The following is a 27,953-nucleotide window of genomic DNA, read 5'->3' on the forward strand; positions in this document are numbered from 1 at the left end:
CACAATCAAAAGCACATCTTTCGCCGTCATCCTCAGTCTTCGTCCGTGCGAAGGCGCCTCAGCTTCCAGGATGTGAGGGCTGCAGGGAATGGAGTTCTGCTCGTCTTCACAGGTGTCCCTTCGAGACTTTCCTGGCTTATAAACTATGTGTTGGTAAGCGGACAGGCTTTATTATGGCCTTCTCACTCACATACCAAATCCCAAAAATAATAAAATTTGTAATCCACAATAATTCCTCGTTACTCCGACTGAGTAGTGCGTTTCAACCGGATCTTGCAGGGATTCTCTGGATCTGCTGTAACTTGCCAAGAATCGACTGCTGCTGGTTTAACCCTGGAGTGATGTATCCACGGAGTCACTTCGGCCACTTTAATCGCTGTAGGGGTAGACAAAAGAACAACATAAGGACCTCTCCACTTGGGCCCTAACGGTACATTATTCCACTCTTTAATCCACACTTGATCTCCTGGATGATAACTATGAACAGGGGGATAAATATTCACAGGTAATCTATCTTGTACCCATTTCTGTACCTCCTCCATAGTCTTACCCAACTCTACAACCTGCTGCCGGGTAATTCCTTCTCCCAACTGACTCAAATCCCCCCTTAAGTTACCAAGTACGGGAGGTGGTCGCCCATACATAATTTCAAAAGGAGAGAGGCCCATCCTTCTGGTAGGGGTACTGCGGATTCGCAATAGAGCTATGGGTAAGAGAACGTTCCACTTAAGTTGGGTTTCCTGACACATTTTAGCCAACTGGTTCTTAATAGTTCTATTCATTCTCTCTACCTTACCAGAACTCTGGGGTCTATATGCAGTATGAAGCCTCCACTTTATACCAAGCATATGAGTCAGTTGTTGTAGGCACTGGTGAACAAAAGCTGGACCATTGTCCGATCCTATAGAACAGGGTAGTCCATATCGGGGTATTATTTCTCGTAGCAGGAATCTCACAACTTCTCCTGCTTTCTCTGTACGAGTGGGACATGCTTCTACCCAGCCTGAATAGGTGCACACAATTACCAACAGGTAACGATGTCCACCCGATTTAGGCATCACTGTAAAGTCTATTTGTAGATCGGACATGGGGAGTCCCCCCATAAACTGGACTCCTGGTGGCTTTACTGGTCCTTGTCTTGCATTATTTTTAGCACACGTTACACATCTGCGTACAATGGCCTGAGTCAAGTTGGACAATCTTGGTATGTAGAAATGTTTTCTGAGAGATTCTTCTGTACTGTCTCTCCCAGAATGTGTCCCGTTATGATAGTTCTGGACAATTTCTACTGCTAGTGATGCTGGTATGACTATTCTTCCATCTTCTAGCTGATACCACTTGTTCTCCAAATACTTTCCCGGTTCAGTCTTTAACCACTCCTCTTCTTGAGTTGTATAAACTGGAGTCCATTGAGACAGTGGGGTTGGTATTAGAGCAGCTATATGCCCCCCATACTCCTGTCTTCCTGATTCAGCAGCACGCTTAGCTGCACTATCTGCCATCCGATTTCCTTTGGTTACATCACCATCTCCTCTCAGATGCGCTCGACAATGTATAATACCGACTTCTTTCGGCTCCCACACTGCTTCTAATAGTTGTAGGATTTCAGCTGCGTACTTGATTTCTTTGCCTTCTGAATTCAGTAGTCCTCTTTCTTTATACAAAGCTCCGTGGGCATGAGTGGTTAAAAACGCATACTTGGAGTCCGTATAGATGTTTACTCTTAAACCTTCAGCCAATTGTAACGCTCGCGTCAGTGCTATCAATTCTGCCTTTTGTGCTGATGTTCCTTTCGCCAGTGGCCGAGCTTCTATCACCTTGTCTATTGTTGTTACTGCATATCCTGCATAGCGGATCCCTTCTTTCACATAACTACTGCCGTCGGTGTAATATTGAACATCGGGGTTCTGGATGGGAAAATCACGAAGATCTGGTCTACTTGAAAATACTTCATCCATTACTTCCAAACAATCATGTTGACTTTCAGTAGGTTGTGGCAAAAGGGTAGCTGGATTTAAGGTGTTTACAGTCTCTAAATGCACTCTTGGGTTTTCACACAACATTGCTTGATACTTGGTCATACGGCTGTTACTAAACCAATGATTTCCTTTGTAATCCAACAACGTCTGTACTGCATGTGGGACTCGTACATAAAGTTCTTGACCCAGAGTAAGTTTATCGGCTTCAGCTACTAGCAGGGCGGCTGCAGCTACGGCTCTTAGACAAGGTGGAAGTCCGCTGGCCACTGCATCCAGTTGTTTAGACATATAGGCAACAGGTCTTTGCCATGATCCCAAGTACTGTGTCAATACTCCCACAGCCATTCTTCTTTGCTCATGTACATACAGGTAGAATGGTCGTGTGTGATCAGGTAGACCTAATGCTGGGGCACTCATCAAAGCCTTCTTCACATCTTCAAATGCCGTTTGCTGTTCTTGAGTCCATAAGAAGGGGTCGTGCTCTGTACCTTTGATAGCTGCGTACAGAGGTTTTGCCAGTATCGCATAGCTGGGAATCCATATCCTACAGAAGCCTGCTGCCCCCAAGAATTCTCGCACTTGTCTTCTATTCTTGGGTATTGGTATTTGGCAGACAGCTTCTTTTCTCTCTGGCCCCATAATTCTTTGACCTTCAGAGATATGGAATCCCAGATACTTGACAGTTGGCAAACACAACTGAGCCTTCTTTCTGGACACCTTGTATCCTGCCTTCCAGAGAATGTGTAGTAGATCGTGCGTTGCTTGCTGACATTTTTCTTTTGTAACTGCTGCTATCAACAAGTCATCTACATACTGTAACAATACACATTCTCCTGGGATAGACTCGAAATCCAGTAGATCTTGACTTAGAGCTGAACCAAATAGGGTAGGTGAATTTTTAAACCCTTGGGGCAGTCTTGTCCAAGTCATTTGGCGTTTTGAGCCCGTTACAGCGTTCTCCCATTGGAAAGCGAAGATACATTGACTTTCTGCGGCAATTCGGAGGCAAAAGAAGGCATCTTTGAGATCTAAGACTGTGAAGTAAGTAGCCCCGCCCGGAATTAAAGCAAGCAGGTTATATGGATTGGGTACGACTGGATGTATACTAACAACCGCATCATTGACTGCTCTCAAGTCCTGCACAGGTCGATACTCATCTGTACCGGGCTTTTGAACAGGCAGCAATGGGGTGTTCCAGGGGGAAGTACAGAATTTTAGGATACCATACCGTATGAACTTATCCAAATAAGATTGAATGTTCTTCTTAGCCTTCTGCGGGATGTGGTATTGTCTTAGGCTCACTGGATAAACCCCAAGTTTTAGTTCAATTTTTATAGGTGGAATATTGCGGGCCAGTCCTGGTGGGTTGTTCTCTGCCCAAACTCCTGGTATGTTGAATAATGTCTCATCACTCCTAGGGTTTTGGCTAGTCAACACTGTATAAAGTCGCCACTCTTCTTCCTTTGGTACGGATAAAGTCATAATACCTGAAGGTCCATTAAACTTTAAAGATGTTGTTCCATTTGGTAGGAACGTAATCTGCGCTTGTAACTTTGATAGCATATCACGTCCCAGCAATTGGACTGGACATTCAGGCATATAAAGGAATTGATGTTTTACTACGTGGCCTCCCAATGTACAGAGTCGACTTTTAAGAACCGGTTTTTCAGCACTTCTTCCAGTTGCTCCTATCACAGTAATAGTCCTTCCAGATGGAGGAGCAACTAGATTAGTCACCACTGAATGTTCAGCACCAGTGTCGATCATGAACGCACTCCTTTTTCCCCCTATTGATACATCGACCATAGGCTCCGCTCGACCAAGGGGGATGGAGCCCGGTCGGTATCAATAGTCCTCCATGACCGTGTCAGCCAATCCTACAAAGTCCCTACCTTCTCTATCGCGGGACCTTTGCGCTGCTGGAATATACCTGTCTTCCCTAACACTTCCTCTGTTCCCATTACTCCCTCTATAACCATTACTCCCTCCGGGGCCTCCTCTACCTCTTGCTCTGCCTCTAAAGTTTCCGTAGCCTGCCCTGGGTTGGTCTCTCTCGTACTGCTCTCTTTGTGGACATTCGTTCCTCCAATGCCCTTCTTCCTTGCAATACGCGCATTGATTCCTACTCAAAGGCTCCCTATTCCATCTACTATCGCCTCTATCCGGGCCCCGTCTATCTACGCCTGCGATCGCTACCGCTAGCATATCAGCCTTTTTACGCATCTTGCGCTCTTCCTCTTTCTTACTTTCTGTATCCCTGTTCATATAAACCTTATTCGCTACCTCCATTAGTTGGTTGATGGACATACCTGCAAATCCTTCTAACTTTTGTAGCTTGCGCTTAATATCTCCGTATGCTTGGCTGACAAAGGCGGAGTTAACCATTCGGGAATTGTCTGCGTCTTCCGGATTAAAGGGGGTATACAAGCGGTATGCCTCCAATAATCGGTCATAAAAGACACTGGGCGCTTCATCGCTTTTCTGGATCACCTCAACTGTTTTCGACATGTTAATAGCTTTCTTTCCTCCTGCTTTCATGCCAGCAATTATAGCGTCTCTATAGGCTCTGAGTTGAACCATATCAGCACCATTTACGTTCCAATCGGGATCAGTGTTGGGATAATGTGTTGCGGCCCATGCTGATGGATTGGCTTGGTTTAAAGTACGGGCTTTATCTTCTAATGCTTTAATGGCTGCTTGATTTATTCTTGTCCTTTCCTCATTGTTAAATAAAGTCATTAATAACTGCTGGCAATCAGCCCATGTCGGATTATGCGTCTGTACTATTGAGGTGAACAGATCAGTCATAGCTTGTGGTTTCTCAGTATACGAGGAATTATGGGTCTTCCAGTTTAAAAGATCGGTTGTGGTGAATGGGACATATACGAAGACTGGGTCAGCGTGTGCCATTTGACCTGCGGCATCGATATAAGCTGACCCGGGATTCAGACGAAGAGGCATCTGATAGTGCTTTAATTGTTGGGCACCAGTCAACTGTCGGGTTTGGATGGGGCTACGTAGAGGGGCGTCAGTCATGGGTTCCGGTCGGGGAGAGATAGGGTATGGGGATGTGGGAGGTTGGTTTTGGGAAAAGGTTGTAAATAAAACACTTCGAGTCGAGCTAGATGAAGCTTGACCGGAAGTCTGAAGTGGCGCCAAATCAGGATATTCGTTTCTAATGGGGGTTGGTTCTGATTCCGGAAGGGGAGATTTAGTACGAGGGGGGGTGGATCCTGTACTGGAGGAGGAAGCGGAAGTGGATGAGGGTAATGAGGGGAGGGGTGCAGGACTTCCTGCGTTTGCGTCACTTCCTCTTAACGGAAAGTAAGGGGGCGGCAAAGGGATCTCGGACTCAGGGGGCGTGTCCAAAATGGGCCTAACACCAGTCCTAGTGGACGAACAAGTCCTAGCTACCATGAGGCGACACTGCTCCTCGTGGCATGTCTGGAGCCATTTTGGCGAGTCATTTACGGCCTGTCTCCAACAATCAATATAAGGAAACTGGCCGTAAAGTTCAGGCCTACCTGATACAGCCACGTGTAAGCGCTGTACCAGAGTTGGATCCAAACTGCCACGTGGCGGCCATGCCGCAACCAAAGTAGGCCACTCCCTAGTGCACAAAGTAACCAAACGTACAGAAGACATCTTAACCCCAAAATCACAAGTTTTGAATCCCTTTTTAAAATTCTTCACCATACAACCTAAGGGATCCGGAATCGTTGACTGCGACGCACCCATACTTAACAATGGAACGTCGTCGACAACGAATACTATACACGCGTACTATTCAACAGTCACACCCGTTTCCTCTGGCAACAGCACCACGTGGTACAGTTACCAAGTGAAACGTACACAATAACAATAAACACTCAGGGAATTCCCGTACACACACAGCTGTTACACCAGTCACTATATAATCAATATTATGCCCTTTGGCGTAACTGTACAGTCACCCACGCTATAATTCTCTATATACGAATTACCCGTCTATAACACACCCCAGTAACATCGTCTTTTACAAATAGCGGTTACAGTACGGTTAGCATAGGTCAAAGCACAAGTTAAGGTCACAATACAATTATTAGTGGTTATGGTGTTAAAACATGCAATTGACGACAATGATTAGTACTTATATACAGTGTCAGTAAATATACAGGGTTATGGTACCGTGCACTATAATACAGCAACACACTATTAACACTCTCGCTAGACGGCTGAGCTCGCGCTATCTAACAAGATATACACTTTACTAAAACAATCGTTAACACATTTACAATTCCCAACTAAACTATTGGCCAGTACCTTGAATGGACTACCTAAAACTATATACACCCGTTTTGGTTAGCCACACTGCCCAATCACCACATATAGCGAGCTAGAGAACCGAATTTACACAGGCGCCTCTTAGTCGCACTATCAAAAGTCTAGTGGGTTCCAAATTTACACGCCTTCCCACTTAGCCCAGATAGGTTGAGAGCTAGCGAACCGAATTTACACAGGCGCCGCTTAGTCTCCCGGTCCCTCCGACCTAGCGAACGTAATATACACCCTAGAACGCTAGTCTAGACAAGACACCGGTGTCCGGCTAGGGCTATTTACACCAGGACCCCGCCTGACTAACAAAATCAAACGGTCTGACTAAAGAGCGTTCGATCGAGCGGTGCGCCTTCGCTCCTTCCCTCCGACAGAGGGGGCAGATACACAGATTCAAAACCCCTTTGGGCCTACCGCACAATCGGTATACCCCTAGTGGGTCCTGCCGTCTAAAACAGCAGTTGTCTTACCTCCTCGTTCCTGAACCTGAGTTCACACTCATCGACGGGGACACCCCAGCACTTCTCACGTAGAGGCCGATGATCTCCTGGACAACGGCCCAGTGGCGCCGAGACGAAGGGAGGTCCACGCAGAAGTTCAGGGGTGCAGCCGTAGAGAACGTGGGCAAAGATAGACCGTCTCACGCCTCTGCCTCTCAGCTACCGTTGAACGATGAGCTTCCCGGCCAATGCACCAAATGATACCGGAGAAACTGACGGAAGCCAAGCACAGAGAGATGGACACAGGTTTCTTCAGGAAGGAAGAGATTCTTTATTGGATCACCGATCGGGACTCAGAGGGACTAGCGTCACCAAAATACCACAAGTTCTGAGCCCCGGACAATAGTGCAGGCTCCTTATATAGGCATATAACTCCTCCCATATTAAGCTCCACCCGCACATTCTCTTAACCAATCAACACAAATAAGAATTAACTTCCTGTTTGACCGCATGGCTTGTCCAGCACAATGGAGGAGGGGAATACTATATCCTGTATTCTTGCACATGCTCCGTACACTACTGATCGTATCTTGCCTCGTGCAACCAACTGATCGATACGTCAGCATATGCACGTACACATGCCACGTGGTAATCTCGGCCTACTAAATTTATTTTTACCGAGATTCCACCACAAGTGCAATGCACTAAGGGCAAAAGGGACACTGCACCCAGATCACTTCAATTAGCTGAAGTGGTTTGGGTGCCTACAGTGTCCCTTTAATAAACTCCAAAAAGTCTAATAGAGACTTGTGGGGCTTTTAAGGTGGTGGTGATAGTGGGCTCTATCACAGGCATATTCACAAGCTGGACTACCCAATCCACAAAACCCTTGCCCAGCCTCTTACTGTAGCTATAAAAAAACAACAATATTCCCAAGGAAAGGCTCTATTCACTTTACTTAACCCCTTAAGGACACATGACATGTGTGACATGTCATGATTCCCTTTTATTCCAGAAGTTTGGTCCTTAAGGGGTTAACAGAGTAATGTGGCCAAATCCAATTTAAAATAAAGCAAGCAGAGTGGCTCCAGTCTCCACACAGAGAAGGGATCATTTCCCTAAAACACCCTTAGCACACAAAGTTTTCACTTTTTATCCTGGCAATTCACACTTTAGTGAATAACCCTGTAAAAATGTGCCATTTTGTATCTTTGCTATTTTGGCATAAGAATTGCAATTCCTTTGTCAGTTCTCCGCAATTTCTGATTTACATGGTTGTTTACTAAATAGATCATTCAAAGTGTATTCCAAGTGAATTTCAAATTCAAGGCCAAACTAGCCAAACTAAAAGCAAATTCTGACTCAGAGAATTGTTCCGGTTCGGCCATTTTGACCTTCTATTTGAAATTCACTTTAAATTCTTACCTTGGTGAAAAACCCTGTTAGTGAGTAGGTGTTAGTGAATAACAGGGTTGCTAAATGTCCCTCATTTTGTTGGACTGCCCTGCTTAACGAACAATCCCGCATACTGCGTTAGTTAGAGAGGGCATGCTGGTGCTATTTGTTTATCATTTGACATCTTTAAACATCTGGCAGTGGGTGGCAGCCCGCCCCTGATGAATGATGAATAAACAAGCCCTGGGAGTTCAGTACTGTATAGGAGTCCATAATGGGACTAATTTAAATTAGATGTGTTCTAGTAAGAGCGATAGGTGGCAGCAGAGAGCTAGCCTGTCTGCCCTGCTAATCCTTTCAGTGTTCCGAGCTATAGGAGGTGGGGAGGGCTGAGTCAGAGGGAGAGGCAGGCAGGCTGCGCGTCCCTGTTACAATGGTTACAGGATCCTGCCCTGCACTGGAGCTCTGCTGCAGCATAACAAAGAGGGAGTTGCTACTGGCCATGGGAAGCACGCTGCTTTGTATTGGGTAGAATAGCCTTGGAATCCCTGTCCAGCCGGCGTTCTATGTCTGAATGTATTGCCCTGTGAATGGTGAGTGGTATGTGGTCCTGGCACACTGTGAGCCTTGCACTTTCTGGGGGCCCCTGGCTGTTCCTCCACCAGGAGATGCTCTGGGTCTAGCTGCTTCTGCCTTATCTGGATGGCTCTCCATTTTATTGCTGATCTGAAACTAGCAGCCGTAAAAACTGTGGATCTAAAACTGTCTGGAAAACTCTTTGCATGAAAAGGAAAATAAATTTAAAAAAAACCCTCACCCCTCTTAAAAAACACAACAAAGTAAGAAAACATCTGAGCCCTGTTTACGCAGGGACTGGATCTAATATAGCAGGTAAGTAGTATCCCAATTCAGTTGGTGATCATGATAAAGTGATGTGTCTATGCTCAGTAAAGGAGTGTTGGTCAGCATTTTATTATTATTTTTTTATCTATTTTTTTTTCTTCAAGTTTTAACACAAGTTGCTTTTAGGAATCACTTGTTGCTTTCACTCTGCTACCTATAGTCACGAGTGTGACATATATCTGTGTTAAACTTCATAGTTTCTGGCTTTGCATTTTCTTTCTGTTTATTTAATCTGACCTGATTAACTCTTTGAGTGTCAGATTAGTGGTCTGTACACCCCAGGGGACTCTAAATACTTTGCATGCCTTGCTTTGTAAACTGTTTCTCAGCCTCCCCCTCTTAAATTTGATCACGTGGATGAAACCCCTCTTGATACATAACAATGAGTTTTTAATTAGCATTAAGGGAGCTGAAACGGTTTTCCTGCTGGCAATTATTTACCCCTGGTATGTTCTGTTTTATGCTTCTAATGTCACTTAAGTTTTGGTCGTGCTTTGTATTTTGTGAGAGGGTGTTAACTGTTTAGTAAAATCACGTTTTAGGGTCAAATTTCTACATCCCTGGTGGAGAGTTCTCTGTCTACATCTGATGGGAGGATTTCTGAACATTTGGAGGAGGTCTGGGTACTGAGTTTTGTTCCCCCTCCCTCCCTGCTGCCCCATGTTCTCATCCCCAAAATGCTGTGTTATGAGGATGAACTGATGGGGGTTTCAGTTCAGGCCCTGATAGAAGATTTAATCAATGGATTTGGTGATTTGGAAAAAGCAGATTGCTTCTCTGTTGGTGCAAAATGGAGAGGGGTTTTACACTCCATTTTATTGTAAAGAAGAGCACGTTGTTTTTATTTTTATTATTATTATTATTATTATTTTATTGCCATTTATACAGCGCCAACAGATTCCGTAGTGCTTTACAATATTAGAGTAATTTATGGTAAAGAGCCTCTTTTTTTAAAAAGCCCACTGAAGTTGGTGATAGTTGTAGCGGATATAGCACACTTCCCTAATATCTAATCTCCTTATGTAGATGAAGTAGTACCCTGGGAAATTCACTGCCTTTCCTGACATGTTAATACATTGGTGTGTGCTTTAAGTGCAACTATTTGCATAATGTGTGGATGGCGTGTAGTCATGACCGCACGTTGTTATGGCTCCGGTTAATTTTATATGCGGATTTATGATTTTATTTTATGATGTCATTCTCTGTCTTGTTTGGGCACTATGGACTGCTAGGACTTCACACTTGGGAGTTTTAGTACCACATCTTCATTTATGTGAAGGCTACCTAACTACCATCATCTGTGATCCGACATTATGGCATTTGGGTTGCGTTATGTTTTCCCTAATTAACTTAACTGTATACTGTTCTTGAGTCTTGGTTTTGTATGAATATGTTGTGGTCCTGCATGCCTGCTGTTATGTACACATGTTCGTCTGTTATTGTAAAACCAAAAAATAATTTTTTTTTTGTTTATATATTTTTTTAAATGGGTGAACTGCGGTCTGATGTATGTAAAATGACTAATACCAGAAAAAATTGCAAGGTCGGCAGCTGAGCACAACAAAAGCTAATTACAATTTAAGAATGGCAAATTATATATTTAACTAATAAAAAGATTAATTTAAGTTCTAGCCACCATATCGTTGCCTATTCTGTTTTGTGCAGAAGTCTATATATTTTATTAAGTAATTTTGTTTGTGCTCCAATTCACAATATTTTGGTCTCTCGTATGTAAACCTTCATTGTGTTGAGTTGCTAATCAGATTGAAAAAATACTATTAAACACATTATGGATGTTTACGGAAATGTATGAATATTTTGGCGTAAAATTAAGACAGATTTTGCAAGATTGTATGTTTAGGAGATTGAACACTGAGGCATTGCTACAAAGAAGAGACTTCAACTTCCAGAACCGAACCAGCGCCATGCTGATGAGACCCAAATCTCAGTAGTCCATGGAGAGTTTGAGTACATTGATCATTTCGGATCGTAGTCCATGCTTTGGTTTAAAAGGAAAAGTGTCCATTGCTATGGGAGTCTGCAGAAATTCAGTATGAAGTCTGAAACAGATGTTTGTCTGTGTTCATTTAAATGTCAAGCTGGGAACTCTGGGATAGTTGTGAAAACATGATTCTTGTGTTTCTATGCCCAAGGAAGACTTCCCAAAAGTTAACTTGAGATACGCGAGAGATGCATAACAATACATTTTGTTAGTGCGTGTAGAGAGATTAGGTAGATACCTATTACCTAATTTAATTAAACAAATTATGTTTGTAAAAACAAGGCCATTTTTAAAATTATTTTATTCTCTTTTTGGAATTTGTGCTTACAAGCCACCATGGAAAATAGTCCAGAATATTTTGGAATGTGCCTTTCTTTAAAGGGACACTCCAGACACCAAAGCATTTTAGCTTGCCGAAAAGCTTTATACATGAAGAGTGTATTCTGATTTTCTTCTCATTTTGAAAAAAAGTTCTGATTGCAATAGAAAATTGACAATTTTATAAATTATACTGGTTTCACCTCCCTGCTGTTCCAGTAGGCCACAGGTCCTATTAATTCCTGGTTTGGGAAACTTACTTGCACTAAACTCAAGAGGCAGCAATTGCCCATACACCTGCTTTGCAAAGACTTCTAATTGAGCTATATTGGGAAGTCTGTAATTGAACAGTCACGAGAAGTCTGAGTTGGGTTAGAAGAGGAGGGCTTGCAGAGGCAGCAAACAAGATCTGCAGTTTTTACAAGCTGTTTTTAGATATAACTCCAATGGGAAAAAAATGCATAATTAAAAGCAGTCAAGTTTTCATTTGGGGGTGTATATATACTAAACAGTTTAAAAAAAAGAAAAAATATTTATTTTGTATTTATGCATTGGAATGTCCATTTAACTGTAAGGGTTATTAGTGGTGCCCTTGCACTGTCCCCGAGTTTATTATCGGACAAGATGTGGCAGTCCCTGGTCAGCAGAAAGAGCCTTAGTGGTTAAAGGACCACTATAGTGCCAGAAAAACAAACTCGTTTTCCTGGCACTATAGGGTCTTTAGGTACCACTCCCGCTGGGCTGAAAGGGTTAAACACTTACCTTTCTCCGGCGCTGGGGAACTCTCCTCCCTCTGCCGACGTCAGCGCCGCATGCGCAGCAAGAGCCGGGCGCGCATTCAAACAGTCCATAGGAAAGCATTTCTCAATACTTTCCTATGGCTGTCCACCGTCTTCTCACTGTGATTTTTCGCACCAAAACGCAGCGCTGTGCCAATCAACATATCCCCCTATAAAGATGCATTGTACCAATGCATCTCTATGGGGAAAGTTCAGTGTCTCCATGCAGAGGGTGGAGATCCTGAATGTCACTGCCACAGGAAGCACCTCTAGTAGCCATCTGAGGAGTGGCCAGTGGAGGTATCACTTGGCTGTAATGTAAACACTGCATTTTCTCTGAAGCCTGAAGGGAATGATTCTACTCGCCAGAACAAATGCAATAAGCTGTAGTTGTTCTGGTGACTATAGTGTCCCTTTTTAAGCGAAAATAACCATCTGGTGGCGCTAAGTGCATGGGCCACCCTGGACAAATTGCGTCGGAACAATTATTGGGAAACGCTGCCTTAAATGGAAGCTAAAGTAGTGCTAATTTTATCGACCAAACTTTTCGTCAGGTTTTAGTCAACTAAAGATTTTGAGATTTAGTCGGCTAAAACTGTAATGGCTCCTTAGTAAAAAGACTGACTAAAACTCAATTGAAATTTGCGGCCAAAATTAACACTGGTGGGTAAGACACATGGAGGAAATGAGACACATGAGGGGGGAGGGAGGAAATGAGACATGCGATGGGGGGGTCAGTATTGGATTGACTGAGATCATCAAGATTGATCTCAACCAAGGAGTTGGCAGTGGCGAGGCTTGCACGCCATGGAATTTAAGGTAAGTAAATGTTAAACAGTCATGGGGGTGCAGCTTACACCCAAATTGGTACTGTAGCATTAGAAATACCTGTATTCGTCATTTAAATATTGAGCCCTGCATATGTAATTTTGGTTTGTGTTGGTGAACTCTTTCCCATCCAGGTCAGGGATCAGCAACCTATGGCACGCGTGGCTCTGGTTTATCAGGAGTCCCAGTGGGACTTCAGATATCTGCTAGTGAAAACTGAGCGGTGATTGCAAGTGGTGAGAGACCATCCTCAATTTACGCAATGCAGCATTTGGAGGAAGTGATCTTAGATCACTTCGTACCAGCACTTGTGAATGGGAATCAGCATTGGAGTAGAGCAGCCTACAGCAACTATTGCAGCTCCTGCCCTTAACCTGCACCTGGCCAGCCGGTCCCCAATGGACCCCAGGCCCACCGTTTGATTTACACAGAGCTGCAGAATAAGCCGACCCTCATACAAACATACACACAGTACCCACAAACACACTACTGACAATCCACTTACACGCACACAACTCCACAAGCAGTCTCACATGCAATACCACAAGCAGCCCCACACCTACACACACACCACCAAACACACTGTTACTTATCATCCACTCATAAAATTCAACAGGCAGCCCCCATACAAAGCCCACATTCATAGGTATCATACACAATACCACAAGCTACTCGCTAACATATGCAATATAAGAACCTACATAAGCACAAATACAATGCTACAAATCATCTGCAGCACTCATAAATAACACAAGCAGAATACGGCAACAAACACACCTCAATTTTTTTTTAAATATTGACTGGCACAGCAAGGGACTACTTCAAGATCTGCTTTTGCCACAGAACTACTAACACATTGCCTACCCCTGACCTAGGTTGTGCCTGCAAATGGTTGGATCTGTTGAATTTTAACCCCTTGAGGACTGAGGCAGTTGTACAAGTTGTGATCAAAACGTAAACAAAACTTTGAATTTGCGCTATATGTCTGTTCAACCAGAATTCACCTCTTTCATATTAAATGCATCCACACTTATTATATATAATTTGTTCAGAAGAAACAGGGCTTTTATTTCATATCAAATATGTATATATGAAACATAATTTAATATGAATAAAATATAAAAAAATAGCAAAATTAAGATTTTTTTTTTAGTTATGCATGGCATTTTAACTGTGAATGTCATAATACTGTTAGTTGTTTCAGCAATAAAACACACCTTTGCATTCAGAGATGTCTCATGAGTAAAACAGTACCCCCCATGTATAGGTTTTATGGTGTTTTGTAAAGTTACAGGGTCAAATATAGCATGTTACGTTTTTTTCAGTCTATACACATTGAAATTTCTCAGACTGGTTATGTTGCCTTTGAGACCAAATGGTAGCATACCATTTGCAAAAGTAAACAACCCAAGGTATTGTGGTATGTCCAGTCTTTTTTAGTAGCAACTTAGTCACAAACACTGACCACAGTTAGCGTTCATATTTGTTTGTGTGTGAAAAATTCTGTGGACTTTCTGCCTGGGTTGTCAGGCAGGTCCCTCAAACCGTAATTAATAAAATTACTTAATTATGTAAAACTATTACATAAATGTATACATTGAATTTAAATATCTGTGTGTGTGTGTGTATGTATATGTATATGTATATATATATATATATATATATATACACACACACACACACACATACATATATTTAAATTCTACGTATACATTTAGGTAATATTTTTACATAATTAAGTAATTTTATTAATTACGGTTTGAGGGACCTGCCTGACAACCCAGGCAGAAAGTCCACAGAATTTGGTTCGCAGGCCCTCTATATTTCCATAAAACCTTACATGGGGGGTACCGTTTTACTCGGGAGACTTTGCTAACCACAAATATTAGTGTCTCAAAACAATAAAATGCATCACAACAATGATATCGTCAGTGAAAGTGCCGTTTTTTTTTTCACCCACAAGCTGCACTTTCGCTGATGATATTGTTGTGATATGTTTTACTGTTTTGAAACACTAATGTTTCTGTTCAGCGAAATTTTCCGAGTAAAACAGTACCTCCATGTACAGGTTTTATGGTGTTTTCAAAAGTTACATGATCAAATATAAGGCTTGCATTTCAGTTTTTTCACATTGAAATTTGCCAGATTGGTTATGTTGCCTTTGAGGCCGTATGGTAGCCCAGGAATGAGAATTACCCCACAAAAGGTATTGCAAATGGGGCATGTCCAGTCTTTTTTTTTTTAGCAGCAACTTAGTTACAAACACTGGCCACAGTTTGCGTTCATATTTGTTTGTGTGTGAAAAATACAAAAAAAGTATTTAAACGCTAATTTTGTAAATAAAGGAAAGGACGTCTAATCCAGCGGACCGGAAGTGACGTACTAAACCCGCGGACCGGAAGTGACGTCACACGCCGGATCAGAATTTTGGCAGGTGAACTGAATTACTGCAATAAAGATATTTAAGCAGCAGGCTACCCCAACATCGGCAGAGACATTGAAAAATACTTTTAAAGTCGAAACACGCCTGTTTCTGCCTCTTCTTATCTAGAAGGATTTTATATTTTTAATCATTTGTTTTTATTTTACCTTTGAATAAATTCCTTGTATACTCCATCCTCTGCTGCATTCTCATCTGCTGTTCCGTGGTCCATCTGCATACCAGTGGCCTATGGAGATTCGATTGTAGCCTGGAAAGGCACCTTTGGGCATAATACACAGAGCCTGGCACGGCTCTGTAATTTGTGAGTTGTTCTACTTACTCCTTTTTAATTTCTTTATATAAACAGGACACACTATGTTTTGTTTTGTTATCTTGCAGATATTGTGAAGATTTTCTTACCATTTATATACATAAGTATATTTGTATTGTACAACTGTATTCAGTCTGAAGGGTTCACCTCTACTTGATGTGATTGTTTACACTTTGTTGTAGGTGTTGTGTTGTGTTGTTTTGTTCTGCCTTTTAAGATGGCCGCCGTGCTTGAGCCTACAGCTTCTGAGGGCTCCTCACAGCACCCCTCCGTTGTGGATCCGCTTCGCCAAAAGTTTGACCAGCTGTGGGAGCGGTTTTGGGAGACTTTATGTAAACGAGTGCTTCCTCGACTTCCCATAGGTCGGGCCGAGGCCTCACAGGTCCCGACTGCTCCACGGTACTGTAAAATGGAATTCGGATAACCCCCGCATGGTGTTGTGGAGCAGGAGACGCGAGTGGATACCGGGACCGGTTACTCGGTCCCGGCGACCTAACTCTCAAGCTGGCACATACCTACCTGAAAGGCATGTTGCATGAGGAATCTCCTCACGGTATGCCCTCCAAGGGTGGCGAGCATCGATGTCTCTCCCAGGAAGCTTACCGGTCACAGCAGTGGAAGGCAGACCTGTCCAGACCACAGGAAGCATTGTTCGGACGAGCGTGGTGGCTGAAGTCCAGTGGGTCATCCCGTTCATCTTTTACGGACTCAAGTACTACAAAGACAGTCTAAGGGCATCGGCTGAGCAGGCTTTGCTTCTCATATACAACAAAATATATTTTATTATATGAGTGCTAGAGTTTGCTCTAATTGTTTCAGTTAACTTTCCTAAGTATAAAATATGCTGGGATCTGGACTCTCTGCTCTTATGCCATAATCGATCCTCATCACACAGTAGTTTCTACCTCTTGTAACTACAGTTCTTTTCTACAGCATGTGGCACCCTTTTTTTGTTTACTTTGATGGAGCTGTGCTTCTCATCATTTTTATTATTATTATTATTTTTATTTTTTTTACTTGCCTTCTTATTTACTCTATTTGAAAAAGAAAAAAAAAAGTGCAGTACCCTAACCATTTACTGTTCCATCTCTACCTTATTAATGTCGACTACACTCTTGTAAAAGTTCTCTGCAAGCTTGTAAGTTTAAATGTGCACTGCAAAAATAAAGAATTATATAAAAACATTATATATGTAATTTATTTGTTACAGTGAACGCTATCATTTTTTAAGTAACTTATCCTTCATTGATGAGCTGCATGTTTGCCTAACCATTAACTTTATTTTTCTGGGTTAACCTCTGATCGCACATCTGATTGTACAGTCGCACAGGCTAATCGGATTAACATTTTACCAGCAGACTGGAATTCACTGGGTCTGCGTTTGAATGTTTGAGTGCAGCTGAACGAAGCCCTATACAATGCCAGCCAGAGGCAAAATATTATTCTTGCAAGTGTGAGAATATTTCCCAGTATCCCACTTCATTTAAATATAAACCATTAGCCTAACACATAGATTTATAAGTATTTGTAGTGATATGACTTATGTCTATACATGCTAATAATGATAATAGCCAATCTGGAATGCATCAGTAAAGTGTTTTTCAGCAGTCTTGGCTTTTTGGATCCTGAGGTTAGAAAACCCTGGCTTAATATTTATTTACATTAAAACCAAAAGAAAACAAGCTAAAGAGATTAATATCTAACTTCTTGGTATACAATAACTATTTTATAATCCTCTCCAGCAGAGGAATGCAGAAAGCTTCACTTCAAGAGCTGACAAGACCCCTGACTCTTATTTAGAGCTGGACAGACTCCTTTTAAAATCTCTTGTTTTATCCAGGAACCACAACGAGATTAACCGTTAACAAAATTGACTGTAAGAAGGGTTTTAATGTACTCAAAATGGCATTTTGAGAATGGTGAGCGTCATTTGAACAACTCTGGAATGGCACTGTGATGAGAAATGTTGCCGCTATGATTTAAAAGTTTACTCCAAGTACCATTACCACTGCAGTGACTTAAAGTGGTCATGGTGCCTGGAGTTTGTATGTGCAGAGTTTAATTTTGAAACGCTGAACTTCAGGCAGCATCACTGGGGCAAGCGTTAAGGGCTAGCTAATGCCAATTCTGAGCACATTTATTGACGAGTTCTGCAGGGAGCCTTGTAGGCTGGCAAGCACCCATGGCAAACCATTGCTAAACTGTGTACACCATCACCAAGGAACTGGGCCCAGGGTGCCTTTGGCATCATAACCATAGGGATGCAGGTTTAAGAGGTGCCCCTGTAACCCAAACTCTAAGCATGCAGGATTGCATTTGAAGGTATATTATTATAAAGCAGTTTCTATGTATAGATCGATGAAATACTGATCTCTTATTAACGTAGCACAAAATGTGTTGCCCTTGATCTCCCAACCAGGGAAAGGTATTGATAATTAAAACAAAGCAAAAAAAAAAAAAAAACACAACTTAAATGCATTAGTGCTGAGAGAGCAGGGGAATGTGCAATTTTAAAGAGCCATAAAAATTTAATGTCTCCTGTGGGCACTGTTGCAGGCACTGGTTTGAGATATGGGGAACTGCAAAGTGCAGTACTTAGTACTGGTTAATGGAAAGGGGAATGTGGAAATGGAGTAAAAGTACACGATATGTTGGGCAGAATGATCTGGAGATTGGTCGCAATCTATGTGTAACAATTATGCAGCAGGGGGAATTGCTTCTGTTTGGGACATCAGAGAAAGGGCAATGGAATAGTTCCATATATGTTGAACTTGTAATTTGGTGTGGGAGCTTGACTTTGGGATGGGGTAAGATTTCAAATTTAAGGCCAAAATAGCTGAACTGGAAACATTTTCAGCTATGTTTCCAGGTTGGCTATTTTGCGTTACATTTTTAATTCCCTTGGAATGATTACTTTAGTGAATAGGCCTATATGTCTTTTTATCCGAGTTGCACAATGTTTATGAAAGGAGTTAAGTTATCTCTAATGTGGAAGACATGGGTGATAAAGGAAGTGTCTGTTGTTATGCACACCTTACCTACACATTAAACTAGCCAGCAAGCATTTGAAACCGGGATATCCCAATTTTTTTTTATTTTTTTTGAAATTCCAAACAATTCTTTGAAAATTTGTGTGGGAACAAAAAAGTGTTATTCCAATTTCTTTAGAGGACAACACAGAAGTGTTTCCTCTAGTCTGGAATAACAGTTTTTTCCCTACGCTGTAGTTGTTATGGTGGTTGTAGATGTGTTATTAGACCCTTCAGGTTCATGCACCAGCCCATATGCACTTTACCACTTTGATATACTATTTTCATCCACTCATAAAGCCATAATTATACCTTACACATGCATTTACTGAAGAAAAAAGAAAACCCACACACACTCTCTGCAGATTATTTAAAGGATCACTACAATGTCAGGAACACAAACACGTATTCCTGACCCTATAACACCACTATCTAGCCCCCCTGGGCCCCTCATGCCTCCATATATATAGCAAAATCTTATTGTATTCAAGCCAGAAGCTGTAGATCTGCATGCTGTTTGCCTAAAAAAAACAAGCAGTCTGCTGAAATCATCAGAAGTGGTAGCCTAATCCGCTCACAATGCTTCCCCATAGGATTGGCTTAGACTGACAAAGAGGCAGATCAGGGGCAAAGCCAGCATGATTCAAACACAGCCCTGGCCAATCAGCATCTCCTCATATAGATGCATTGAATCAATGAATCTCTCTCTATGAGGAAAGTTCAGTGTCTGCATGCAGAGGGAGGAGATACTGAATGTTTGGATGCATTTTAGGCAGCCATGACCCAGGAAGGATCTCTAACAGCTATCTGAGGAGTGGCCAGTGAAGTTATCACTAGGCAGGAATGTAAACACTGCATTTTCTCTGAAAAGACAGTGTTTACAGCAAAAAGCCTGAAGGTAATGATTCTACTCACCAGAACAAATTCAATAAGCTGTAGTTGTTCTGGTGACTATAGCGTCCCTTTAAGATAAGCTACATGCTTTCTGAGGGGCAGCAGGAAGGACCGGACAGGCAGGGTAGGTTATCCTATCTAGGTGTACACCAGGTAATCTTTGCAGAGGTAAGTGCTACACCTGGCAAAGAATTACTTATATGTAATCTTTAAGGTACAAACAGTTTTGCTTAATATAAATTCTAAATGTTGACCCATTTTTGCAGAAATCTAAAACCTGTGTAGTTAACATCGCGTTTAGCATCTGTTTCCAACAGGATGCAGTTATTGGGTATTGCCATGTGTACGCGTGCTAGGATTGTTTGCACTGCAAGCAGTGAGCACTCTTCCAGCCCTATGTTCGTGCCTCGGTAATGGCTGTAAGATACCATTAAAATCTAGAGCACATGCACTTTATTGTGACTTTGCCAGTCCTCGGATATGTATATGATACAGAGTCTCTCAGTGTGAGAGGTACTGAATGTTGGGTATATGTGGGCGGCTGGCTGTGGGCAAAATGTTGTATAGATACAAAGGAAAGTAACATTTCTTCACATAATAAAATGTTTTTCTAATATTAAAAACAAAGAGTTTAGTGACGCTTTAATGTTTCCTGAAGTCATCAGGAGCGTGATCAGTCTCCTACCATACAGAGGCAATGTATGATGTGTGGTTAGCAGCTGCGGACCAGATGCACAGCTGTTTATATTGTGAGAGCACAGTGCTGATCTGGGGTGGGGGGACTGTAACTTGAAAAGTACAGCATATATCTCTATGGTTTTCGGTTTGCAAAGGTTATTTCTAAGTCGCTCATCTTGGTTTAGGGATGTGTGTGAACTGGTCATTACTGAAAGTAATGGCCTACGGAAATGTCTTGAGGATGAATAAACAGATATACAGATATAGATATATGTGTATATATATATATAATATTACTGCAGGGCTTGACAAATTTGCTTGGAATCTAGGAGTTAACACACCGTTAATGTTTTGAAGGCGTGGGTGAAGGAAGAGGTTTAGCAATGTGACATTGGTCACTCCGTAATCGCTGTGCAGTTTAACCACATTGTAAAGTAATAGAGTTGATCCTGCTTGACTTCCTTTTTCACGTTACCGTATTATGCATTGTTAGTGAGTTGTGATGTTGTTTTTAATATGCAGACTTTTTAAATGTTTATCTTTATAATGTTACTGGCCAGTCTGTAATCGATTTCAAAGTAATGACAAGACCTCATTCTAACATTTTGCTTACTCTGAAGGCTACGAGTCAACCACCCAACCAACCTCAAATCACTTGTCTATAATATAAAGTTATACTCAAGAATTTCACCAGTTGCATCCCAGGTGTTGGTACAAAAACTATAGTTGTCTGGTTTGTAAGGGACAACATGTATATAGCAAAAAGAACAAGGTCTGTAATCTATGGGAAGGGAGTAATAGCTCGAGGAATGTGAAAGGTGAGTAGAAATGTAAATGTCTGAGTAGGAAGGAGGCAAGAAATATAGGGGAAACAGAACAGGTAGGAAAGAATAAAAGGAGTGAGGGAAACAGTGTGTTTATTTTTGCATCTCATTTGCAGCCACTTGGATAAAGTTGGACAAATATTTTGGACAGACAGAGGTGGAAGTTTACCATATTTGTAGACAGGTATGACCATGTAAAGAGATACAAACAATAGAATATATAGTGAAGTATTTAATAACACAGTAAAGAAAATGATAAAAACAAGTATGTACACTCACAAATGTAGTTGCACAAAAAGGACATATGTCTCAATTGTGCTGAAAAATAAAAAATGTCAAACTGTCAAACCAAAAATGTGATCTATTTACTTGAATGCAAATGTGGCATACAATACGTAGGTCGTACAATTAGAAAACTACACATTAGAATCTTGGAACACTTCAATGGGATAAAAAGAGGGAACATAAAGCATAGTGTTCCCAAACATTGTATAAACTGTACCCATTTTAGTTTCCAAGATTTTAGATGTATAGGGATAGATACAATAACCCCACACTGGAGAGGGGGTAATACAGAAAAAGTGCTGGCTATGAAAGAAAACAGAGTGGATTCACAGACTTAAAACCACTTCCCCAAGTCGTTTAAATGTAGATTTAGATGTATTAGTTTTATGGATTGATTTTTAACTTTTATACATTTTATCTTTATTTTTGAGTTATATTTTTTAGACTGATGGTGCACTCGCTATGTCCCTCAGCCGGATGAATAAAACAATCATCATTGTAGATGATCTTTAGAATAAGTCTTTAGAGTTAATTCTATATAACTTTATATAATTGATATTTCTATAGTTTGTTCTATATTAATACAGAAAATTATATGTATATAATACCATATAAAATGTACCATTGTGTTTTCCCTTCTCTGGTATTTTAAAATTTTTAATTTGTAATGTAATTTTTTTAATTGTTAAATTTACTATATATGTTTAATATAACATGCTAAATTTTTGTGCAATATGATTTCAAATAACTATTTTAGTATTATTAAAGCTGTCAAAATTTTATAATATTGTAACATATTGACTATCTGCACGTTTAAATGTAGTTTTCTAAGTGCCTACACACTACTCCGTAAGACCAGGTGGTCTAATATGGAAATGTGTCCTCCGGTATAAATTGTCAATAAAGCTATTGTCAATAAAGCTGGATGTGCAAGTATGCGCGGTAACGTATGTGGAAACGTTAGCCGCAGTGCGCATGCGTGCACTAATGAAAGCCGCACGAATTTCAGAGTTTAAAAAGCCGGAAGATAAATGGACACACAGCTCCTGATAAAGTCTATAGGACGAGACACGTCGAGCGGTTATAAAGCCTCCCAGCATCCCTACAAGATATTTTGGATCATACACAGCTCTGAAGTCCAGCAGACAAGATACTTATTACAACTTGGAGTCTTGGAAACTGGATCCATCCATAAAAGGGGACAGGAAGGGGCTGACATGCTTTTTCAGCACAATTGAGACATATGTCCTTTTTGTGCAACTACATTTGTGAGTGTACATACTTGTTTTTATCATTTTCTTTACTGTTATTAAATACTTCACTATATATTATATTGTTTTTATCTCTTTACATGGTCATACCTGTCTACAAATATGGTAAATATACTCACACGTTTGTGATTGTGGTGCCCCCATTGGTATATGTTTTTTTTAAACTATACTATATATCTATTTGTATTGTTATTGGAATTGGGAGTGATCCCTATTTTGGAGTGGCTAGTCTGCACTGTTTCTTGCACTTTTACTCCCACTTACTGCCCTTTTTCTAGAGGTGGAAGTTTAGCTTCCTTATTTAAAGGAACACTATATGGTCAGGAACACAAACATGTATTCCTGACCCTATAGCGCAAACCCACCATTTAGGTGGCTTTCTCCCCCATCCCCCTAGCTCCCTTAAAAAGAATGAAAGCTCTTCTTATTTCCAGTGCCGTGCTTGTCTGCCGGTGCTAGCTCCGCTCCCTCTGGGACATCATCAGAATTGCTGATTTTTAGCCAATCCAATGCTTTCCCATTGGGAAAGCATTGGATTGGCTAGAATCGCCAATCAGCACCTCCTCATAGAGATGCATTAAACCAATGCATCTCTATGAGGAAAATTCAGAGTCCCCATGCAGAGCGTGGAGACGCTGAACAACAGAGCGGCCTACTGTGCAGCACTGAGCCAGGAAGCATTTACAGTGGCCATCTGAAGATTAGCCACTTGGAGGTGTCCCTAGGAGCTATTTAAACATTGCCTTTTTCTTAAAAGGTAGGGTTTGCATAAAAATGCCTGAAGGCAATGATTAACAACTACATTACGCTATAGTTGTTCTGTTGACTATAGTATACCTTTAATATCTGACACTAAGTGGATGGTCATGCAGGAATATGTTCAAATTGCTACAGTTATATGCACACTTGTGCAGACAAAGCTTTCCTTGCATTATAAAATTTACAGGGTACATATGTTCTGGTACTTGTAGTGTCCCTTTAATTAACTCATGTCTCCCTCAACTAGTACTATTCAAAAGCACATAAGGCAAACCCACATAATGGGTATTTTAAATAACACCCAACATTCTGTGTACTTTCCACTCCCAAGTAACCCACTATAATCACTGATGCACTGCATGATTTATGGTAAGCAAGACAGGATGCAATACCTATTAACCCATTAATCTCTTAAAGGACCACTATAGGCACCCAGACCACTTCAGCTTAATGAAGTGGTCTGGGTGCCAGGTCCATCTAGGTTTAACCCTTTTTTGCTGTAAACATAGCAGTTTCAGATAAACTGCTATGTTTACCTATGGGTTAATCCAGCCTCTAATGGCTGTCTGATTGACAGCTGCTAGAGGCGCTTCCGCGCTTCTCACTGTGATTTTCACAGTGAGAAGACGCCAGCATCCATAGGAAAGCACTGAGAATGCTTTCCTATGAGACTGGCTGATTGCGCGCGTGGCTCTTGCCGCGCATATGCATTCTGCTGATGACATCAGAAGAGGGAGGAGAGTCCCCAGCGCAGAGTGAGCCAGGGCACCCTCAGGGCACATTAGTGGCAGGAAAACTAGTGTTTTCCTGGCACTATAGTGGTCCTTTTTTTTTTTTTTTTTTTTTTTAATATGTTTATTGTCATCACAACAGCAACGCGGGTATCAAACATTTGTCTGTTAATACAAATAATCGCCTACGCAGAGGTTTGTAGATCCGAACAGGTATATAATAGCAGATAGTCGCCTGCGCATAGGCACGTATAACGGTTCGTGTACATAAAAGCAGATAGTCGCCTACTTGAAGGCGTGTGTGTCTAAACATTTAGGATTCTCACGTTCAATTATGATATATCTGTGTATGTTAGCATGTCTTAATAGCTATATGATGCCTTTAAGGAAGCAGTATTAAGTGACATTAATCCAAAAGCCTAATGGGGCAATGTAGCCGAAAAACAGTCGTTTCAACACTGAGTTAGAACACGTAATTGCATCTGTTTTAGCATGGTTAAAGGTATGCCATTCTCAACATCTGAACGTCTATTATGTGTGTGCATGTTGCAATAGTTAAAGCCTTATTTTCGTAGAATACGTTAAGTAGAGAGGGCATAATCATGACATTGTAAACCGTAAATACTATGCTCCACATCTGCGTATCCATTTCGTGTGTGCATGTTGCTAGGGCTGTATGCCTAAATATTACGTTAAGTAAAGAAAGCCTAAACTTGGCATTTTTATGTTGGGTATAGATGGTAGAAGTAATGCAATGATCAGACATTCCAAAATTAAGAAAGGGAGCCACGGTAACATTACCTAGTTCGACCTTAACAGGCAATGCAGCTGTAATCTTGCTTACCTGAATTCCTATTGTTGTCTGCTCACAAAATGACAAAATTGTAAGACTCTAAAACCTAAATGGGAAATAAAATGTCACCATTCCTATTTGCGTTTACATTTTGGTTGATATTTTTAACCTAAGGAATGGGAAAATTTTAACAACCATTTTGCTCTTGTATTTCAGTTCCAATTAAGCATTGGTTTTAGTATGAGCAATTGAGTGGGTTGACAGTGAAAGTGTCTTGGGGGCTGTTTCTGTTCACTGATTTGGAAATCTTGAATGGTCCAACCTCTAAGACATGCTAAATTAGTTACTGTGTGTCCTAGCATTGGAACTAAATAGCATCTTTTATTATGCAGTCAATAGCATGTACAGTGTTTGCAATGTTCCTTTTGCAGTGTACCAACAATAAGATCACTGGGGTCAAATTATGGTTGTTTTCTCCCACCAACAAAAATACAATGATCCTACAGTATATGTCTGATGTAATAGAAATCACAGAGCTACTGCTGCAGAGAAAAGACTGTTAAAACTCTAAGCCAAAGGGAATTGATCCGTATTGTAGGTGTAATTCGTAGGCCTCAGTCAGGAAGTGGCTGAAGTTTCTCAGGTAATTTGCACCCAGCAAATATTTTCAGTGGGGGAGTTCTGTGTATGTAGTTCATAAAAACTGGGTTATTTACTAGTTTCATTCACTGGAAAAACACACCAACCAACCAAGAATCAACATGACAAACAATGTGTGGCTGCGAGTTTTTCCCTAGAGTAAGTTACTATCACCTAAACCTGAGCTTGTATGCTATGCAAGCTCACTCATAGAAGGCTATGAATGTACCAGTCACTTAGGATTTAAATGGCATAAGCAGTGTGCTGATTAAATGTTGTCCGAAGTTAAGAACTAGTTTAGAAACAAATACATTATATCTGTGTGGGACAGACCATGTGATGCTGACTTCTGGTATCCGGATCCTATTTCGGGTTTATTGAGCTATAAAATAGGTTATGTATTCGCTTCAAAGGGCCTTTTTGAATGAAATGTATGATGAGTGCATATCATATATATTCAGTTTAGAGGCTGTAAAGAAAACCAGTTTCCTATTTTAAAACTGTATTAATGTTTACATTTAACATACAGGAGCACTTGTTGTGGTTTGGTATAAGTGAAATTCTTTCTGTAATGACCCATTTCTGCCATGCGTTCTTTTATATAAACTTTAAAAGGAATCTATTTAAATAAGCTCCAACTTCTCTACTTGTACAGCTCAGATGCTTCCTCAAAGTTTATTGCAGACATTTCTACAAAATTCCCAGTTCAGTGCATAATTTCTTTATGCAAACAAGAAAGCAAACAAACTGTACCTTTTAACAGGGATATAAGTTCCCAATAACCACTGAATTATTTTTATTTATTTTTTTAAATGTTTTTTTCCCCTCTAATGAAATTTGATTTATAATAGCATCCTTTAACCCCTTAAGTGCTGATGACAATTTGCTTTCATAAGAATCAATTATTGAAGGATACTTTTCTGAAATGTAGTAGCCCCCTTCCTGGATGGAGTTGCCATGGTGTACAAAGTGGTTCTTAAGGGGCTATAATGACCCCCTTAGATAAACTAACTTTCACATCTAGTGAATAGGGAGAAAATAATGTTACATGGCATAATCAATGTTGACAATTTATGGACGATCTAATTACCAGTTTGAGATACATCTGTTCCACATGTTACTTGATCGTCTCTGTGTAAATTACCCAAATTATATTGTTTGTAGGCTCCTAATAAATGGGTTTGTGTTCTCCTCCACTATTAACCCGTTCCGAATCGGAAATGTTTGTACAATGTAATTCATGTTACTTGTGTAGGAATTGTAGAATTCTGGGAGTGTGTTCTGTGGAAAGGCAGATAATTACAGCCTCGGGCAAGACTATTGAAAGCATGTCCTCTTTAATTTGGTGAGAATTTGAACTGGCATGTAACTGCTTATTGTAATTTCTGCTGTATATAGCTTCAATGACCCACTGAGGTATTTGGGTCTTTTTTCCCCCAGCTGTTATTTTCTAAATCGCAATTGTTGTTCCCATGTGATAAATAGCTATAGTATGCATGTGTCTTATTGTGCAGCATAGTAGTTTCTTTCGAATATTATGAGCAAAAGCAAGAAGAGTTACCTATACACTGTCCCAAATCCTCACGCACACTTAAAGTATCACTACAGTTTACCAGACCACTTCATCTCAGTGAAGTGTTGTGAGTGCAGTTGTCCTGTTATTTTAAGCCTGCAATGTAAAACATTGTGGTTTTGTCGAAACTGCATTCATCCTGCAGCGTTAAGCACCCTTCTTGTGGTTGTCTTCCTCTGCAACAACTAAATAAAACTTGGTGACATTGCAGCTCATAGGAAATCATTGAATGTGATGCTTGCCTGTGAGAAGTATTGGATGCGCTTGATGCGCATGCACATCAAGTCCCCAATGATCCTCTATGGCTTTTAAAGTGTAAGCTACCCTGCCACGTCACGGCAAACCTCTTGAGTGAGTCCTACACTAGCAATTCAGCTTTCAGCTAAAAGGCAAAATCTTTAGAATATTATCACTTCTTCAGAAATAATTCTGCAGAAAAATTTATAATTCTTCAGGGTGAATATGTTGGAGAGGGAAATGTGAAGGATTTTTCCAATTTTGGACTAAAATGTTAATTCTCTCATCAACTTGTCACACTTTCTGGTTTAGTGAAATACAGAAACAAATACAGATGTTTTCGAAATCCCGCTCAGAGTGCAGAGTTGGGAGGTTGAGAGTGGATGATGCATAAGGAGAAATAAATGCTTTGCATCATTTTGTATCAAAAATACAATTATCAGCCCACATTTGTCATGTTTGATTTCCAACCATCATTACATAAGGTTAAAGTGATGGAATCATGGCAATGTCTTTGACATGTCATTAG

General features: G+C 40.9%; 1 protein-coding gene across 4 annotated transcripts in view; it reads left to right on the top strand.

Moving 5' to 3' along the window:
• Positions 1–8,561: 8,561 nt before the first annotated feature.
• The window catches only part of PTPN13 (protein tyrosine phosphatase non-receptor type 13), a 264,870-nt gene continuing 245,478 nt past the window's right edge, over positions 8,562–27,953 (top strand). For all 4 annotated transcript variants that reach the window (XM_063458775.1, XM_063458777.1, XM_063458776.1 and 1 more), the window contains exon 1: positions 8,562–9,019. The gene's annotated coding sequence lies outside the window, so the exon portion shown is untranslated. The remainder of the gene's footprint in view (positions 9,020–27,953) is intronic.

The sequence above is a fragment of the Pelobates fuscus genome, chromosome 6 (genome assembly GCF_036172605.1).
Source record: "Pelobates fuscus isolate aPelFus1 chromosome 6, aPelFus1.pri, whole genome shotgun sequence".
Lineage (NCBI taxonomy): Eukaryota > Metazoa > Chordata > Amphibia > Anura > Pelobatidae > Pelobates > Pelobates fuscus.